The following is a 21,519-nucleotide window of genomic DNA, read 5'->3' on the forward strand; positions in this document are numbered from 1 at the left end:
TCTACCTAGTTAAGGTTAGCAATTTTAAAGGAACAAAATAAAATTCAATTGCCTCTTACTTGTGCAGTACTTTTCTGTCGATCCGTGATCCTCAAGGCAAACAAAACAAAAAAACAAAAACGTTGCCCCAATCCTAGTTTTCCTAGGATAAGGTAAAACCTTTCAAGTTTGTATGATCAGGTATTTTTTCAGCTCAGGAAATTTTTTGTTATAACTTTGATTATTGTTTCTATTTTATTTGTTTTTGTTTCGTCTAAGAATTCCAACTGCTTGTAGGATTGGTCATCCAGGGCTAACCTCTGTCTGTTCTTATGATTCCCTGCTTCAGTTTTCTAAGAGGCCATTTCTTTTTGCCTCTTATTAAAAACACCAAGCAGTTTCTAAAGGTTGTTTCCTATAGTAATGTTGTTACCACGTCCAAGCTCACTCTGCCCCGCCACACGACAGGCCAGTAAATCAGGAGACGAGGCGTTGAGGCAAGGAATAGTTACTTTATTCGGAAAGCAAAGCTGGCAGATGGAGAAGATGGCAGACTAAAGTCTCAAAATAATCATCTTATGGGGGTCTGGATGCCAGTTTCTTTTATAGAACAGAGAGGGGGAGGAGGTGAGGAAGTAAAGTAAAAAGGCCATTAGTTTTGCCTGGCTTGGCCAGCATCGGGGAGGGGATGTATTAATTTCTTCTTTTCTGCAGTCATTCACAGGTGGGCAGGGTCAGATTGTCTCCCAGTGAGCTGAACAAAGGCACTTTAGTTTAACATTCAGGCAGAGGGAACATTATGTATGATTATAACAAAAGTTACAAAAAGCAAAGGTTAAAGTCAAAGAAACAGATCCAGCATGGAGTCAAAATTGGCTCTTTCCTGTTACAGTTCCCCACTGTCAATGTCCATTCCACAGTATTATGGGAAAAGGGGTGACGACCATCCTAACTGCTTCATCAGATGGATCTTTCTGGGAGTGTCCACCGGCGGTGCCAGTGTTCCAAATGTTGAGATTTGTCTTCTTTTGTTCCTCTTTGTAAAGTGTCTACTTTACATCTGGAGACTTAAAAAATATTCACAACCTAAAAGTTGAGAGTTATGTTTTATTCAGCGGGAATTTTTTTAGGAGTTCAAACCCGGGAGGCAACATTTCGAGTTAAGGAATTTGCGCTTTTCTGTGTATGGGAAGATGCAAGAGTCTGGGCTCACTGAAATCATTCCTTTGATAGGCACCACAGCTATCTGGGGCCTGTATCCTGCTTTTTCACATCCTGAGTTTCCTTAGGGCTCACCATAGGGAGTGGCTGCAGTCTGATGGCTGCTACATGGCAGGTATTCTTTTCCTTCCTGAGTTCCCTCAGGGTTCACCAGCTCACTTTGGAGGGCTGCAATCCCCGATGACTGATGTGGCAGGAAATATTCCATTTCTCAAATTCTCCCCTCTTGGTCAGGAATTTGACCAACGTTTTGGAGACATTTCATGATCAAATTTGTCCCACGGCGCTAGGAGGCTTATCCTAGATCAGGCAGAAATTCTTGATATGCCACTCCAGGTGCTAATTTTTGGATTAGGCCCTACTGATAATTAGATTCTCTGGATCCTCTCTCTAATTATGATCCAGGAGACATTTTTCCCTTGTTGCTTCTTCCCATACCTAGAATCACACTATTACAATTATTTTATGTTATAAATGTGATCTATTTCCTCAAGATGTTAACCATCATCTATTTTGTTGGAGGCCTAGTTACACACTAGGTATTGTAATAGACAACAATCTTATAAAATAGACAGGATAAAAGTAATGCAGCTAGTAACACGGACAAAGTTATAGAGCAGCAGGGAGACACAAAGCACAAACAGTTTGGAAACAAAGAACAAATTAAAGCAATGATTAGCATAACTAGTTGTAATCCAGCTGCAGTAAAATATCAAGTCCACAGGAGAGCCAGCTGGAGAGGCCAAACTCTGGCAGGATCAAGTAGAGAGAAAAAGATCAATGTTTCATCTTTGTTCACAAAGACATACTTTATCAACTTGTCTTAGGTCACAGCATAAGAGAAAAGGTTTTTCTGGAAAACAAAGATTAAAGCTAGTATATTTCCCAAAGTCATAAACCATATTCATCAGTTCATTCAGTCCCATGTAATTAATTCCTGTTTATCTGGATGAAGTAATCAGGTTTCCCATTAGTTTTGTCATTTGTTGCCCAGTCCAGTGGTATTATCTAAAGGCTATCAGAAACTTATATTTGTTAAAAAGTTTCTTTTTTATGAATCTCCTTGAAGATATGGCAGTTTTGCAAAGTATTACCTTAGCTGCCTATGAATGATGAAGGTCTTAAAAAGGCAAGGTTAAAGATCTGATTACAATTCTTCTTGACAAGTTTATCCAAGTTGTTGTGACATACAATATTTTAAGATAACAATTAAAATTATAACATTATACCAGGACATATCAAATTTCAGAAACTTTATATAATCTCTAGCATGTCTATATTAGTAACATTTACCATACAGTATAACCTAAGAAGATGTATTACTCATTTGAAAATACTTCCCGTGTAATTTAACATACCAAATGAACCTATCTTGCTTTGGGATGCTTCAGGAGCCCTTTGAAGAATCCCAAAGTTAGCTAGAGTCCAAAAGGACTTCATTAGAATTTGATTTAGGAAGTTTTTGTCAAAAAACTAGAGAGTCTAGAACACTCAGTCAGATAGGATCACAGGTCACTGTGAAACAATTGTTATTCATTAACCAAAGTAACAATAAAAGATTCTAAAGGTAAATACAGAACTGATCACTTAAAAGGTAAAGAAACTTAAGAATCTGTTATCAAAGGCAGTTCGACATTTTAAGAAAACTTGTCCTGTTAACAGAAAAGCCAGATTCAAGATTTGCACCAGCTTTTAAAAATTCATTTACTCAGTTAAGTTTAATCTCAGCCTGACCATGCATAAAACTCCTTTTACTCAAAACATATTTTGCTCTTTCCTCCTGTATAATGAAATGTTTTATTATTTTCAGTAGCTTTAATTACATATTTAAATTAGAATCCCGACTCTCAAAAAGCTTAATTTCTGGTGAAAACCAAGAGGCAAGTAATAGTTACCAAAATCTGGAGAAGCTATTTTAGATAATTTTCAGAATGTAATTATTCCTATAGAGTTTACCTAGAAGCTCTTATTTACATTTACTTTAAAATTTCATCATGTCAAGTTATTTTTCATGCTGACAAGTTTGCAACAGATATAACAAGGTTTTATTTAACTTCTATTAAACCTAGGTGCAGTAAAAGTATTATACTTGGGGCTTCTCTGGTGGCACAGTGGTTGAGAGTCCGCCTGCCGATGCAGGGGACACGGGTTCGTGCCCTGGTCCGGGAAGATCCCACATGCCGCGGAGCGGCTAGGCCCGTGAGCCATGGCCGCTGAGACTGCGCGTCCCGAGCCTGTGCTCTGCAACGGGAGAGGCCACAACAGTGAGAGGCCCGCGTACCGCAAAAAAAAAAAAGTATTATACTTAATGTTGATGACTCTAAAGACATGTCTATATTAATTAGATCAACAAACTTAAACATTAATACCAGGTATTAATTTTTTTTTAAAGAAGATGTTGGGGGTAGGAGTTTATTAATTAATTAATTTATTTTTGCTGTGTTGGGTCTTCGTTTCTGTGCGAGGACTTTCTCTAGTTGTGGCAAGTGGGGGCCACTCTTCATCGCGGTGCGTGGGCCTCTCACTATCGCAGCCTCTCTTGTTGCGGAGCACAGGCTCCAGACGTGCAGGCTCAGTAGTTGTGGCTCACGGGCCTAGTTGCTCCATGGCATTTGGTATCCTCCCAGACCAGGGCTTGAACCCGTGTTCCCTGCATTAGCACTCAACCACTGCGCCACCAGGGAAGCCCCCGAGGTATTAATTTAATACTAAATATTTCCCAGTTCAAGAGAACCTGAAACTCATTTAGCTTAATTTCTCTTGTATTTAGAATTGTTTAGTTTGTAAGCGCTTACTTTTCTTTAAGCCAATTAAATAGAACTCATTTACAGATTAACCTCAGCAATGTTATCCAAAGACAAAGACATAAACACAAACAACCAGAGAGACCTCATAGCTCTCCTTTCAGAATTTCAGCCCTGAGTCAGGTACAGCAATGTAAAACCCATCAGTTTACAAAAGAGGTTGGATTAAAATTGGGTTTCTGGCAGATGGAACAAATCAAGCTCACTTGTCTAAATGGCTCAACCCTTTTTCCTTATAGTTAGGGAAAACAAGTCAAGTTCTAAATTACTTTACCCTCTTTTCAAAATTTGCATTTCAAAAAGATGGCAGAGATGAGATTTCTTGAGAAAACCAGATAGGACATTTGAATCTCAAAGATACAGGCAAGTTTCTCCTAGGATGACTTTGTTTCCTTCTCTGGGGTTTCCATGAGTGCCATTTGTAGGCTTAAAGAGTGCTCTGGTGGGGCCCTGATGTCAAGCTGTTCTGGTGAAAAAGTTACTTGAGCATTTAATTTACAAAGAAGACTTGTCCCAAAAAAGGGGGGTTGGATACTCTGGCATATATAAGAAGCTGTGTTTCAGGGTGAGGTTCCCTAGTTGGCATTCTAAGAGGTTGTAAGAATGAATGGTTTTGTACTTCTCCAGAAATTCCTGTGACCGGGATAGACTGAGATGTTTTCTGTGCCACCTTGGTGTTTACCACATAATATGTGGCACTGTATCTATTAGAAAGTCAATCAACTTGTTCCCTACTGTCAGAGTTACCCAGGGCTCCTGTGGGGAAATTAGAATCAGATGCCTCAAGTCTAAAGGAGTCTCCTGGCCTCTTACAGGATATCAGTGCAAGGGAAATTGCCCTGCTGTGGAAGTGGCTCCCAGTCCAAATTGGGTGCCCTGTCGGGTCTTAGATGGTAATACTAAACTACGTCCCTATGCTCCAGGGGTTAATATAGAAACTTCTATTCGATCCCCATGGGTAGGAGAAACAGGAGATGGTGAAAGGAGTGAATATGTTGGTGGCATGGGGGGCAGTTGAAACAACTGCCGGTGCAGCCTGCTCGGCCAGTGGGGGAGCTGGATAGGCCGGAGGGGCTTTAGATTTTGAAGTAACATGTCCCCACTCTCATTTTCTCCCTCTTCTTGTAGAACAGGTTTCCCCTTGGGTTTCCTTTCAGACCACTACACCATAAGGTGGCAGCCCTCTGACTCCTTTTCCTCCTGATGCAGTAGCATAAATGCTCCTACATATGGAATCTCATCTCTTTTCTTTGCCCTTTTGCAAAACACTTCTAATTGTGAGATCGTGTAATAATTGAGTGAGTCATTCAGGGGCCATTGCTCTTCTGAACTTAAATACATTGGGTCCACACCCTATTACAATAGTATATCATGTCTCTCTTAGTCATAGGTTCACATCTATGTTTTGCCCATTTATTTAATATACACCCCCAAAGGGCTCTTCTTCAGGATAGTTGGAGTTATTTCCCATTTTCATAAGTTTGATGACACCAAAACACAAAAGATGCAAACAAATTCCAACACAAAAAGCACAAATTCCAACACTGACGCACACAAAACCAAAACCAATGAACCCGTTCCCAAATCAGGTAGAGTCCAACAATTCCCTTCTCCAACAGGGTACCCCAACCAAACAAATTAGCTTGTCTTATAAAGGAAAAGCCCAAATTGAGGGGGGAATATGGTCCCGGTGTGCACACCTGAGCAACTTACCCTCCAGAATTGAGTCTGTCGACTCATAGAAGTTTTTCAGTTCCTTGCACCAACTGCCAAGTGCTGGGGTAGCTGGTGCCACTTCAGGGAGTTCTGAAGGGAAGATCCACAGGACAAATGGTCCTGGCAGCTGCTAGGGCCTTGCTCCGCTAGCCACGATCAGCAAGGCTCCTGGCTGGCTAAGCCAAATTTGTTACCGAGTCCAAGCTCACTCTGCTCACTGCGCGACAGGCCAATAAATCAGGAGATGAGGTGTTGAGACAAGGAATAGTGACTTTATTCTGAAAGCCAGCAGGCCGAGAAGATAACAGACTAAAGACTCACCATAACCATCTTATCCACGTCTGGATGCCAGTTTCTTTTATAGAACAGAGAGGGGGAGGAGGTGAGGAAGTAAAGTAAAAAGGCCATTTATCTTGCAAAATATCTCCTTGCTTGGCCGCATTGAGGAGGGGATGTGTTAATTTCTTCTTTTCTGCAGCCATTCACAGGTGGACAGGGTCAGAATGTCTCTCTGTGAGCTGAACAAAGGCACTGTAGTTTAACAGGCAGAGGAGCAGGGTTCCCTGTGGCAGGCCATTAAGCTTACAGTTATAGACAGTGACTCTAGTAACAAAAGCAATGAAAAGCAAAGGTTAAAGTAAAAGAAACAGATACAACATGGAGTCAGAACTAGCTCTTCCCTATTACAGTAAGATATTTCCTAAGATATGCTTTTATTGTTTTCCGATAACATACATTTTCTTTTATAAGTTCTTTACATGGGTCCTATGTTGATTTGTTGTGGATGCTTTTGTTTATTTATTGTTTTTCCTATTTACTGATCTTTAAATGAGGAGAGATCCATTCAGCCCTGACACTTGTCAACATGTAGGATGGGCAAATTGCTCTCCAGCAGCACCCTCTCCATGGGTGTTGCATGAATATACTTCTCAGAGCTAAAGCTCAGTGGTGACTTGATGTGCCATTGTATGGATATACCAAGGTTTACTTTTCTATTCCTATGTAGATAGACATTTGGGGCCAGCATGAATAGTACTGCTACAGCATTCTTGTCATGCCTGTTGGTGTACATACTCATGCATTTCTTCCAGAGAATGAAATGTTGTGAGAATGAAATGCTGGGTCATGGGGATTGCATATTTTCAGTCTTAACAGATAATGCCAATGCACTATGAATAGCAAACCAAAACCACTCAAATATCCAGTAACATTTTTTATTTGATTCAACGAGCTGGCATATCTTCATAGTTAACGAAATGTTGAAATGAGACATGAGAAAATTTTCTTTTGAAGTAGAGCCTCTGGGAAACACCAAAGAGAATAAGGCTCCTTCATTTGATTATTATTACTGAAAATCATTTTAAATTATTGGGAGTTTAAAGAAAATAAATCTGTTTTCTCATGCATCACATATTGACAAGCCCATAAGAGCTGCACATCTTAGGAGAAGCACAGAGGACTGGAATGCTCTATGATGATTTGTATAGCTTCTTTTTAAAAAGATCATAGTCTGTAAAAAACAACACAAATATTTATGATTATGTCATCTTTTTAGAAACAATCATTATCAGATCAATACATCCAAAAGATTACTGTGATACAATTACACAGAGTCCTGGTTTTGAAGTCACACAGCCCCAGACATATCCCAGCTCGGCCGCTTACAGGCCCCATGATCCAAACGTTTCCTAACTCACCTCAGTTAGTCTCAGTTTCCAAATTCTACAACTTGAAAAAAGACTTTACATTAACTAGTATAACTTAAAAATTAATATGTGTATATAGTAAAAAAAAATTCAAACTACAAAAGGACAGAAACATGTGGAAAGTAAGCCTCTTTCCCCCCAGTCTGACCTACAGTCCTCAGTTTCCATGCCAACAACTACTTACCAAGTTCACATTGATCTTTCTAGGATTATTCTGTGTATATTGCAAGCATAATGCATGTATGTACATGTTCATATATCTACATAGGTATTTCTAACTTTTAACTACAGAATATGACACACAAAGGAAAGTACAAAAAAAATCATTGTACAGCTTAATGAATTAATGTGTACTACTCATCTCTGTAAATACCACCCAGAGCAAAAAATCCCATAAGCTCTCACTTTGTTCCAATCACAACCCTCTTCTTACCCTCTAAAAGAAATCACTATTCTGATTTTTATTTGATTTTTACAGTAATCAGTTCCTTGCTTTTCTTTATATCATTACCTAAGTGTACATTCCTCAACACACAGTTTAGTGCTGATTTTGAATTTTATATAAATAGACTCATAGTAGATTTTTTTTTTTTTGGATTTGGCTTCTTTCAGTTCTTATTATATTTGTGAGATTCATCCATGTGTTTGTCTTTAGTTCTTTTTCACTCTTTTTATCTGCTGTAGAGTAGGAATTAACAAACTTTTTCTGCAAAGGGCCTGACAGTAAATATTTTAGACTTTGTGGGCCAAAAGACAAAATCAAGCATATTATATAGGTACTAAAATAACAAGAAAGAAAACAAATTTTCACAAATTTTTATTGATGAAATTCAGAAGACAGTAATAATAATTGCCCACAGTTTTTTGTAATACAGGTCTCCTGAAAAAAAGAATGAAACTCTTATTTAGGGGATAACATTTTGCTTAATTGGGGTTCAGGTAGTTTAAAGTGGTTGCAAATGTTCATCTGTTAATGGTGATGTGTAATGAGACTTCCCCCCATTGCAGTTTCGAAAATGTCTTTAAGACAAATATTATATGATATCACTTATACGTGGAATCTAAAAAATAGTACAGAACAGAAACAGACTCACAGACATAGAAAACAAACTTACGGTTACCAAAGGGGAAAGGGGCAGGGAGGGAAAAATTAGGAATATATGATTAATAGATACACACTACCATATATAAAATAGATAAACAATAAGGATTTGCTGTATAGCACAGGGAATTATATTCAATATCTTGTAATAACGTATAATGGAAAAGAATTTTAAAACTGAATCACTTTGCTGTATACCTGAAACCAACAAAATATGTAAATCAACTATACTTCAATTTAAAAAAATGTCTTTCACAGATAGGTGCTGGCAATACTGATCTGAATCCATAAGCATGTGCTTTTAATTGTGCATATTTATTGCTTGGAAGGCATTTATAGAATTCCATTAGATTCTTCTCGATATTTGCCTTTTAGCACATCATTATAATGCAGATTAATCACTTCCATGAAGGTTAGATGGACATGCCTCCACTGCACAGTTAAATAACTTTGAAATATAGAAATTTCCTTTGCACTTGTTTCAAGGTCCAAAAAATGCTCCTGGAAGTATAGTTTAAGCTCAGAAAATACATTCACTGCAAATATGCATGGGAATGGACACCTTGTGTTTTTAGCTTTGGCAGCACGGGAAGTATATAAAGCAGCTTACTATTACTAGTGATTCAGACAATGTTAGTTGCCATTGAAATGACTTTATCATAATATAAATTCTACATACAGGTTCTGTTTTGCCTTGTAATTTTAGATTGGATTCATTATAAAAATATTACCAAGTCTGCAGCAAGAGCTAATTTCCAAAGTCATTCAGTGTTCCATGATGGTGGTTAAGGGTAGTTTTCTTAGAAAAATCTCAATCTTGTTCTAAGCTCAAAAAATCACACAAAAATGTTACCACTGCTAAGCCATCAAACATCACGGTGGTAGGGAAAGTCAGGATATTCTGCTATTTCTGATAAAAAAAAAAAATTCATGGAACAATGAATTAACAGTGGATAAATCCATGAGGCTGAGTGAGGATCACATTGACACAGCTGGCTAAAGAACACATGATAGATTCAAACATCTTTCTACTAGTAAAGGGGTTATCTACCAGAAACCTAAAGCTGACATTCTAGGGAAATTTGGCCTTACGTCTGGGGCTCCTCCAGATTCCAGTCCATCATGCTTGCTCACACAGTTTTTAGAAGTCTTGCTGGTTTCTGTTTCCCTTAGTAAAGTCTTATAACCAGATTTGGCCATTGCCTCAAGGGAAGAAAATGGCCAGTGATCTTAGATCACTTAGGAAGGACTCTTTCCTCTCTACCATTTTAGTTCATCAAGTTCCCCTTTATTGCCAGAGCTCTTCACTGTCTCTGAAAGGTTACATTTACAATATATCCATAACTTTCTCTATTTCTTGAAGCTACCTACTGTATCTACTTAGAATCAGAAGACATGTCTATTTTGTTTTATTAATTCCTGTTACTTTTGTTTCCTTCCTTTTACTTTTTTTGCATCTAATTTGCCATTCTTTTTCTAAATTCTGGAAAAGGATACTTAGTCTTACTTACACCTTTTCTCTTCTAATAAATGCCTTTAAGCCTACAAATTTCCATCTAAGCACCACATCAGTCCCATTTTACATGTTGGATACATATGTAGCATTTTGGTCATTTTTCAGTTCAAAATATTTTCAAGTTTCTATTCTGGTATTTTCTTTGATGAACAGATTATTTACACCTGAATTTCCTAATTTCCAAACAAATTAGAATTATCTTGTCATTGATTTCTAGTTTCATTACATTTTTATCAGAGAACACACTTTGCCATGATTTAAACTTTGAAATAGTTGACACTTGCTTTATGACACAGTATATAGTCAGTTTTTGCAAATGTTCTCTGTGTGCTTGAAAATAATTTGCATCCTGGAGTTGTTGGGTATAATATTCTATAAATGTCTATCAGGTGAAGTTTCTTAACTATATGTCTCAAATCTTCTCTTTTTTAGTTTTTTTCCTCTGCTTGCCATATCAGTTCCTGATAGAGATTAAAATTCCCAGCATTATTACGGATTTTTCTATTTCTCCTTGCAGCTCTCTTAACCTTTGCTTCATATAGGTTGAGGCTATGTTATTAGATATATTCAAATTGTGACTCATTATACCTTCCCAATGAATTAAACCTTTATCTTTATGAAGTGTCCCTCTTTTGCTCTAGTAAGTGCTTTCTGGCTTAAAGTCTTCTTTGTTTGTCATTAATATAGTTAACATCAGCTTTCCTGTGGATGGTGTTTTCATGGTGTCTTTTACTTTCCTTTAACTTGTAACCATTCTGCATATTTAGATCTTACACATAAAAGGCATACAATTGAGTTATTTTTTAAATTCAGTCTGACAAATTCTGACTTGACTTTGAGCAGTTAGTCTATTTACATTTAATGTAATTAAATGATGAATCAATGATAAACACCTACCATTTTATTCAGTGCTTTCTATTGGTTCTGTTTCCTTTTTCTCTCCTTCTGTCCTCCTTTTGTATTGAGTGTTTTTTATTTATTTCATTTTCTTTTATTAGTTTAGATGTCATACATCTTTTCACTATCCTTTAGGATTTACCCTAAGGGATACAAAATGTTTCCTGAGTTATCAACTGTAATGTTAGGTGATACTTTTATCCTCTTCCTAGACAATGCAAGTGCCTTGGAACAATTTAACCCATCTATGCCCTTTCTGACTTACATACTATTGTTGTTGTATAACTGTACTGCTGCTATTGTTGCTGTTTCTTCTGATTATGTTATATGCCATCAATAAATATTTATCCACATGTTGATCCTTCATTTATCTCCAACCTTCCAACTGGGATAATTTTCCTTCTGCTTGAAGAACACCCTTTAGTGATTTATTGTAGGGCAAATCTCCTAGTGACTAATTTTCTGTTTCATTTATCTGAAAATGTCTTTTATTGTCATTCTCAAGGATATTTTTGAAAGGTATAGAATCCTGTTTTATTATACTATTTAAGCATATTGAATATATCATTCCAGTATTTTCTGGCTTTGTTTCTGGTAAGAAGTCAACTCTCAGCTTAATTATTGCTCTTACAAAGGTAATTCATCTTTTCTCTCTCAACAGTTTTAAGATTTTTCTTTTCTTTTGTTTTCAGTAGTCATATTAAAATGCATCTAGGTATAGATTTCTTTTTATTTTGTCTACTTGGGGTTAAGAAGCCTTCTTAAACATTGACCCTTTCATTGGTTTTAGAAAATTCATATTTCATATGATTTCCCAACACATTTCTTCTCTTAGAAGTCAGATTTCTTGAATCAATTGTCCATGCCTACTATCCTTTTGTCGCTTCCTAAGGATTAAGTTATACTACATCTATCCTTTTCTTCTGTAGTTTCCAATTCTTTGTCTCTGTGATTCTTTCTAGATAAATTATTCTGATCTTTTAATTTATGAATTTTCTCTTCAGCTGTATATATCCTGTTCTTAAATCTATTCATTGAGTTTCTCATGTTGACTTCTGTATTTTTAAATTCTAGAATTTCTATTTTCTTCAAATCTGCTATATCATTTTTACCATTTCTAGTTCTCTTAAAAATTTCCATATTGACTTTCATTTCTTTGAACATAGTAAGTGTCTTAGCTCAGGATGCCATAACAAAATACCTTAGACTGGGTAGCTTAAGTAACAGAAACATATTTTCTTTTTCTTTTTAAATGAGAACTCAGGATTTACTCTTTTTTATTTTTAAAGAGAAACTTTAAAAAAATATATTTATTACTTATTTATTTATTTTTGGCTGCACTGGGTCTTTGTTGCTGCGTGTGGGCTTTCTCTAGTTGTGGCGAGCGGGGACTACTCTTCGTTGTGGTGCGCGGGCTTCTCATCGTGGTGGCTTCTCTTGTTGTGGAGCATGGGATCTAGGTGCGTGGGCTTCAGTAGTTGTGGCACGTGGGCTTAGTTGCTCCACTGTATGTGGGATCTTCCTGGACAGGGCTTGAACCCGTGTCCCCTGCATTGGCAGGCGGATTCTTAACCACTGCGCCACCAGGGAAGCCCAGGATTTACTCTCTTAACCACTTTCATATATAACATATAGCAGTGTTCATTATATTTATCATGTTTATTACATCCCCAGTACTAATTTATCTTGTAACTGAAAGTTTATACCTTTTGATTGCCTTCGTCCAGTCTCCACTTCTCCCCCCACACCTCTGGTAACCACAAATCGATCTCTTTTTCTGAGTTTGTTTTTGAAGTATAATTGACTTAACAAAACTATGTTAGTTCTTGTTACACAACATAATGATTCGATTTTTCTATACATTTCAAAATGATCCCCATGATAAGTCTAGTTATGATCTGTCACCATGCAAAAATATTACATAATTTTTGACTATATTCCCCAAATTGTACACTTCCTACCCAAGACTCATTTATTTTGCAACTGGAATCTCCCTCACCTATTTCTCTCTTTCATCCACCCCCTCCCCTCTGGAAACCACCTCTTCATTCTCTGTAGCTATGACTCTCTATATGGTTATAATTTTATTTTTTCTTTTGTTTTTAGATTTCACATATAAGTGAAATCATACAGTATTTGTCTCTCTGTCTGATTTATTTCACTTAGAATGATATCCTGTAGATCCATTCATGTTATCACAAATGGCAAGGTTTCATTCTTTTTTATGGCTGAGTAATATTCCACTGTGTATACATGTACCACATCTTCTTTACCCATTCATCTACTGATGGGAACTTAGGTTGTTTCCATATCTTGACAACTGTATATAATGCTGCTATGAACATAGGGGTGCACATATCTTTTTTAAATAGTGTTTTCATTTTCTTTGGATAAATACCCAGGAGTGGAATTGCTGGATCACATGGTAGTTCTATTTTTAATTTTTTGAGGAATTTCCATACTGTTTTCCATAGTAGCTGCACCAATTGACATTCCCACCAACAGTGCACAAGGGTTCCCTGTTCTCCACAGCCTTGCCAACACTTGTTTTTTGTGGTCTTTTTGATAATAGTCATTCTGACAGGTGTGAGGTGATATCTTATTGTGGGTTTTTTGGGGGTTTTTTTGCGGTACGCGGGCCTCTCACTGTTGTGGCCTCTCCTGTTGCGGAGCACAGGCTCCAGATGCACAGGCTCAGTGGCCATGGCTCACAGGCCCAGCCACTCTGCGGCATGTGGGATCTTCCAGGACCGGGGCACAAACCCGTATTCCCTGCATTGGCAGGCGGACTCTCAACCACTGCGCCACCAGGGAAGCCCTCATTGTGGTTTTGATTTGCATTTCTCTGATGATTATTGATGTTGAGGATCTTTTCATGTGCCTGTTGGCCATCTGTATGTCTTCTTTGGAAAAAGTCTACTTGGATTCTCTGCCTATTTTTTTAAATTGTTATTATTTATTTGGCTGCATCGGGTCTTAGTTGTGGCATGCGGGATCTTCATTGCAGCATGTGGGATCTTTTATTGCAGTGCGTGGGCTAATCTTTGGTTGTGGCATGCGGGCTCCAGAGCGCATGAGCTCAGGTGTTGCGGTGCACAGGCTCTCTAGTTGTGGTGCACAGTCTCAGTAGTTGTGGCGCACGTGCTCTAAAGCATGCGGGCTCAGTAATTGCGGCGCGTGGGCTTAGTTGCCCCGTGGCATGTGGGATTTTAGTTCCCTGATCAGAGATCAAACCCGTGTCCCCTGCATTGGAAGGCGGAGTCTCAACCACTGGACCACCAGGGAAGTCCCCCTCTGCCTATTTTTTAATTGAGTTTTTTTTGATGTTGAGTTTTATGAGTTCTTTGTATATTTTGGATATTAACCCCTTACTGTATATATCGTTTGCAAATGTTTTCTCCCATTCAGTATGTGGCCTTTTCATTTTGTTGATAGTTTCCTTAACTGTGCAAAAGTTTTTTAGTTTGATATAGTCCTATTTGTTTATTTCTGCTTTGTTTCCCTTGCCTAAGGAGACGTAGCAAGAAAAAATATACTACTATGGCCAATGTCCAAGAGCATCCTACCTGTGTTTTATTCTAGAAGTTTTATGGTTTCAGGTCTTATATTTAAGTCTTTAATTTACTTTGAATTTACTTTTGTGTATGGTGTGAGAAAGTAGTCCAGTTTGATTCTTTTCCATGTAGCTGTCTAGTTTCCCCAACACCATTTATTATAAAGGCTGCATATCCCCATTGTATATTCTTCCCTCCTTTGTCATAGATAACTGCCCATATAAGTGTGGGTTTATTACTGGGCTCTGTTCTGTTCCATTGATCAAGTTATCTGTTTTTGTGCCAGTATCATACTGTTTTGATTACTGCAGCTTTGTAGTATAGTTTGAAATCAGGGCGTATCGTACCTCCAGCGTTGTTCTTCTTTCTCAAGATTGTTTTGGCTATTAGAAATTTATTTTCTCACAGTTCTGGAGGCTAGAAGTCCAAGTTCAAGGTGCCATCATGGTTAGCTTCTGGGGAGGGCTCTCTTCCAGGCTTGTAGATGGCTGCCTTCTTGCTATGTCCTCACATGACAGGGAAAGAGAGAGAGAGCAAGCTCTCTGGTGTCTCTTCTTATAAGAGCACTATTCCCATCATGAGGGACCCACCCTCATGATATCATCTAATCCTAATTGTATCCCACAGTCCTCATTTCCAAATGCCATCATATTGGAGGTTAGGGCTTCAACATACGAATTTGAGGGGGGACACAGTTCAGAGCATTGCATTCCATCCTAGCCTCCCAAAATTCATGTCCTTCTCACATGCAGAATACATTCATTCCATGCCAACAGCCCCAAAATCTTAAGTCATTCAAGCATCAACTCTAAGGTCTGAAGTCCAAATTCTCATCTAAATCAGACGTGGGTGAGACTCAAGGTACGATTTGTCCTGAGGCAATATTCCTCTCCAGCGGTGAACCAGACACATTATGTACTTCTAAAATACAATGGTGGGACAGGCATAGGACAGATATTCCCATTCCAGAAGGGAGAAATCAGAAGGAAGAAAAGAGTAATCGGTCCCAAGCAAGTCCAAAGCCTAGCTAGACAAATTCTATTGGATCTTAAAGCTCAAGATTAATCCCCTTTGGCTCAGTGTCCTGCCTTCCAGGTCCACTGGGATGGCAGCATTACTCCAATGGCTCTGGGGATGGCCCCACCCCTCCAGCTTTGTTGTTCCCCATCCCCACAGCCTTGGTGGGGATCCTGTCGCTGCACCTCTGCCAGGGTAGGGTGCCATAGGTGGTCCCATCCTTAAGGTTCTGGGCAGAGGCCATCTGACCTGTTGAAACCGAGGAAGTGGTTGATAAGCCTTCAGGATTATTTTTCCCTCTTCTTAAAGAACTGTGCACATTTGAAGCATAATGGCTCTATCATGTCATCCTGTCAAATCCAAGAAGTCTGATGCCTTCCTTCATCTTGTGTCCATTCCTTCATTTCAAACTGGCAGAGTTCCTGCTCTTATAATTCCATAGACTCTTTATCAAATAGCTGTTCAGCCACACCCTTAGTGTTCTTTTTTAGAATGAATTTTCTCATCTTTTGAAATATGGATAGGCTGAGAATTTTCCAAATGTACAAGTTCTTGTTTGTTTTGCTTAACAATTCCTTCTTCAGTTCATCTCTCTCCTTTCAAACCTATAAAAGCAGTCATGAGGAACCAGGCTGCTCCTTCAACTTTGCTTAGAAATCTTCTCAGCTAAATATCCAGTTTCATTGCTCAGAAGTTCTACATTCCACAGAACACTAGAACAAAGTTCAGCCAAGTTCTTTGCCACTTTATAATATGGATTGCCATTCCTCCAGTTTCCAATAACACATTCCACATTTCCATCTGAGACCTTGTCAGAATTGCCCTTAACACCCATATCTCAAAACTCTTCCCACCTCTACACATTATCTAGTTCCAAAGTTGCTTCCACACATTTAGGTATTTGTTACAGCAGCGCTTCACTCTTGGTACCAAAATCTTAGATTGGGCTGCCATAACAAAATACCATAGACCTGGTGGCTTAAACAACAAAAATGTATTTTCTCACAATTCTGGAGGCTAGAAGTACATAGCAGTAAGCATAGTTATTCTAAAACCTGTGTCTAAATAATTCCAATAGCTTAGATCCCTTTAGGTCTGTTTCTATTATCTGTACTTCCTGCTGCTTGTTCAAATTGTCATGTCTCTTCATATACCGGATATCCTTGTTGTGTTCTGGAACTTGTTCATGAAAAATTGTGAAAATAAATTGAGGTCTAGGATGATGCCAACTTTCTCCAAAGGGAATTTAAGTGTTGTCCCTGACAGTTTCCTTGAGGCAACAGGAATCAAGGATCTTTTTAAATTTGTTTTATGGGACTGAGGGTTTCTTGGATCATTCAGATGATTAGAAGCTAAACTGTAGCATATTTGAGGGGTGATTTACTTCCAGTGAACACTTTCTACTAGGGCATAACCTTATGGAGTCCCAGCCCAAATGGAGGAGGTTTACTAGGGACTCAACCTTGACTCCACAGTTTTTGTCCCTCTAGTTTTGCAAAGCTTGTGAAAGTATTGCTCAGTTTTTCAGCCACATTTACTAGAATTTGCATATTCCCTAAGGAAAAAAATGGCTCCAAATGCCAGACTCAGCTCAATGGATTTTTCTACTCGTAAATTTTCCTCCAGAAATGCCTCACTATTTTATTACCTCTGTTGTCTTTAAGCTGATTTAAAAATTTTGTTTTTAATCAGTAGTCCATGCCTACTGACCCTCTCACTAAATATTATTAAATAACCTCACATCTGTCCTTCCCTCTGAGAGAAGGAAGAGGAAGTGATATATACTAGGGGGGCAACTAAGCATCATGTTCCAACCATTTAATAAAATATTAAGAAGATACTGTATTAATTTATTGGTTAACCTTCCTTGCTGAGTGTCTGTAGCTAGCCTGGAAACTAGGTTTTTTTGGAAACTATATTTTATAACCACAACATGCTTTACATAGTGAAAGTAAAATACATTTCTTTAAAACCTAAGTATAGGGCTTCCCTGGTGGCGCGGTGGTTAAGAATCTGCCTGCCAATGCAGGGGACACGGGTTCAAGCCCTGGTCCAGGAAGATCCCACATGCCGTGGAGCAACCAAGCCTGTGTGCCACAACTACTGAGCCTGCGCTCTGGAGCCCGTGAGCCACAACTACTGAACCCACGTGCCACAACTACTGAAGCCCTATAGTGAGAAGCCTGTGCACTGTAATGAAGAGTAGCCCCCACTTGCCACAACTAGAGAAAGCCCACACACAGCAACAAAGACTCAATGCAGCCAAAAATAAATAAATTAAATAAATTTTTAAAAACAAAAAACCTTAGTATAAAAGAAAGAATCATTTTAAAACTCTTATGGCTTGATTTCAAAGATCACTGTAGATGTCATAGAACAGGTGTTATATACTCAGAAGTAAATGCAGATGTATTCAATATTTAATTTGCATGTAAGAAAAATGACTACCCAACATTAAAGATGATTTATTTTTAATTTATATTGGAGTATAGTTGATTAACAATGTTGTGTTAGTTTCAGGTGTACAGCAAAGTGATTGAGTTATACATATACATGTATCTATTCGTTTTCAAATTATTTTCCCATTTACATTATTACAGAGTATTGAGCAGAGTTCCCTGTGCTATACAGTAGATCCTTGTTGGCTATCTATTTTAAATATAGGAGTGTGTTACATGTCAATCCCAAACTCCCCCACACCGTTCCCCATTGGTAACCATAAGTTCATTCTCTAACTCTGTGAGTCTCTGTTTTGTAAATAAGTTCATTTGTATCATCTTTTAAAAAATTCCACATATAAGCAATGTCATATGATATTTGTCTATCTCTGTCTGACTGACTTCACTTAGTATGATAATCTCCAGGTCCATCCATGTTGCTGTAAATGGCATTATTCCGTTCTTTTTTATGGCTGAGTAGTATTCCCTTGTCTATATGAACCATATTTTCTTTATGCATTCATCTGTCAATGGACATTTAGCTTGCTTCCATGTCTTGGCTATTGTAAACAGTGCTGCAATGAACATTGGGATGCATGTATCCTTTTGGAGCATGGTTTTCTGCAGATATATGCCCAGAAGTGGGATTGCTGGATCATATGGTAATTCTATTTTTAGTTTTTTAAGGAACCTCCATACTGTTTTCTATGTGGCTGTACCAATTTACATTCCCACCAACAGTGTAGGAGGGTCCCCTTTTCTCCACACCCTCTCCAGCATTTATTTTTTGCAGATTTTTTGATGATGGCCTTTGTGATTGGTATGAGGTGATATATCATTGTAGTTTTGATTTGCATCTCTCTAATTATTAGCATTGTTGAACATCTTTTCATGTGCCTCTTGGCCATCTGTATGTTTTCTTTGGAGAAATGTCTCCTAAGGTCTTCTGCCCATTTTTTGATTGGGTTGTTTGTTTTTTTGATATTGAGCTGCATGAGCTGTTTGTAAATTTTGGAAACTAATCCCTTGTCGGTCGTATCATTTGCAAATATTTTCCCCCAGTCTGTGGGTTGTATTTTCATTTTGTTTATGGTTTCTTTTGCTGTGCAAAAGCCTTTGAGTTTAATTAGGTCCCATTTGTTTACTTTTGTTTTTATTTCCATTACTCTGGAGATGGGTTGAAAAAGGTGTTGCTGCGATTTATGTCAGAGTGTTATATGTTTTTCTCTAAGAGTTTTATAGTATCTGGTCTTACATTTAGGTCTTTAATCCATTTTGAGTTTATTTTTGTGTATGGTGTTAGGGAGTGTTCTAATTTCATTCTTTCACATGCAGTCCAGTTTTCCCAGCACCACTTATTGAAGAGGCTGTCTTTTATCCATTGTAAACTCTTGCCTCCTTTATTGTTGATTAATTGACCATAGGTGCATTTATTTCTGGGCTTTCTATCCTGTTCCATTGATTTATAGTTCTGTTTTTGTGCCAGTACCATACTATCTTGATGACTGTAGCTTTGTAGTATAGTCTGAAGTTTGGGAACCTGATTCCTCCAGCTTCGTTTTTCTTTCTTAGGATTGCTTTGGCTATTTGGGGTCTTTTCTGTTAACATGCAAATTTTAAAATGTTTTATTCTAGTTCTGTGAAAAATGCCATTGGTAATTTGATACAGGTTGTATTGAATCTGTAGATTGCCTTGGGTAGTATAGTCATTTTGACGATATTGATTCTTCCAATCCAAGAACATGGTATAACTTTGCATCTGTTTGTGTCATCTTCGATTTGTTTCATCAGTATCATAATTTTCGGAGTACAGGTCTTTTGCCTCCGTAGGTAGGTTTATTCCTAGGTATTTTACTCTTTTTGATGTGATGGTAAGTGGGATTGTTTCTTTAATTTCTCTTTCTGATCTTTTGTTATTAATGTATAGAAATGCAATAGATTTCTGCATATTTATTTTGTATCCTGAAACTTTATCAAATTAACTGATGAGCTCTGGTAGTTTTCTGGTAGCATCTTTTTTTAAATATGTAAATTTATTTATTTTTGGCTGTTTTGGGTCTTCATTGCTGTGCACAGGCTTTCTCTAGTTGCAGCGAGTGGGGGCTACTCTTCATTGCGGTGTGTGGGTTTCTCATCACGGTGGCTTTTCTTGTTGTGGAGCATGGGCTCTAGGCACGTGGGCTTGTTGTGGCATGCGGGCTTAGTAGTTGTGGCTCGTGGGCTCTAGAGTGCATGCTCAGTAGTTGTGGCACATGGGCTTAGTTGCTTCGTGGCATGTGGGATCTTCCTGGACCAAGGTTCAAACCCGTGTCCCCTGCAGTGGCAGGAAGATTTTTAACCACTGCACCACCAGAGAAGTCCCTTCTGGTAGCATCTTAAAAAGAGCTTCTATGTATAGTATCATGTCGTCTGCAAAGAGTGAGTTTTTCTTCTCCAATTTGGATTCCTGTTATTTCTTTTTCTTCTCTGAATGCCATGGCTAGGACTTCCAAAACTATGTTGAATAAAAGTGGTGAGAGTGGACATCCTTGTTCCTCATCTTAGAGAAAATGCTTTCAGCTTTTCAATTTGTGAGTATGATGTTACCTGTAAATTTGTCTTACATGGCCTTTATTCTGTTGAGGTAGGTTCCTCAACTTTCTGGGGAGTTTTTATCATAAATGGGTGTTGAAGTTTGTCAAAAGCTTTTTCTGCATCTATTGAGACGATCATATGGTTTTTATTCTTCAATTTCTTAATACGGTGTATCACATTGATTTGCAAATATTAAAGAATCCTTGATCCCTGGATAAATACCACTTGATCATGGTGTATGATCCTTTTAATGTGTTGTTGGATTCTGTCTGCTAGTATTTTGTTGAGGATTTTTGCATCTGTGTTCATCTGTGATATTGGCCTGTAAATTTATTTTCTTTCTTTCTTTCTTTTCTTGCTTTCTCTTTCTCTCTCTCTCTTTCCTTTCTTTTCTTTCTTTTTTTTTTTTTTTTTTGGTGTTATCTTTGTTTGGTTTTGGTATTAGGTTGATGTTGGCCTCATAGAATGAGTTTGAGAGTCTTCCTCCCTCCGCTACATTTTGGAAGAGTTTGAGAAGGATAGGTGTTAGCTCTTCTCTAAATGAGAAGGGTAGGTGTTAGTTCTTCTCTAAATGGCTGATAGAATTCACCTGTGACCTGCCATCTAGTCCTGGACTTTTGTTTGTTTTAAGTTTTTAAATCACAGTTTCAATTTCAGTACTTGTGATTGGCCTGTTCATATTTTCTGTTTCTTCTTGGTTCAGTCTTGAGAGATTGTATCTTTCTAAGAATTCGTCCATTTCTACTAGGTTGTCCATTTATTGGCATATAGTTGCCTGTAGTAGTCGCTTATGTTCTTGTGTATTTCTGTGGTGTCCATTGTAACTACTCCCTTTTCATTTCTAATTTTATTGATTTGAGCCTTCTCCCTCTTTTTCTTGATGAGTCTGACTAAAGGCTTATCAATTTTATCTTTTCAAAGAACCAGCTTTTAGTTTCATTGATCTTTTCTATTGTTTTCTTCATTTCTATTTCATTTATTTCTGCTCTGATCTT

General features: G+C 37.9%; 1 protein-coding gene across 5 annotated transcripts in view; it reads right to left on the reverse strand.

Annotated features, from left to right (window-relative positions):
* Positions 1-471: 471 nt before the first annotated feature.
* CFAP91 (cilia and flagella associated protein 91) overlaps positions 472-21,519 on the reverse strand; it is a 149,195-nt gene continuing 128,147 nt past the window's right edge. For 2 of the 5 annotated variants that reach the window (XM_067738775.1, XM_067738779.1), the window contains one exon: positions 472-7,230. The gene's annotated coding sequence lies outside the window, so the exon portion shown is untranslated. The other 3 variants (XM_067738776.1, XM_067738778.1, XM_067738777.1) reach the window with 3 other exon arrangements.

This window comes from Pseudorca crassidens, chromosome 5 (assembly GCF_039906515.1).
Source record: "Pseudorca crassidens isolate mPseCra1 chromosome 5, mPseCra1.hap1, whole genome shotgun sequence".
Taxonomy (NCBI): domain Eukaryota; kingdom Metazoa; phylum Chordata; class Mammalia; order Artiodactyla; family Delphinidae; genus Pseudorca; species Pseudorca crassidens.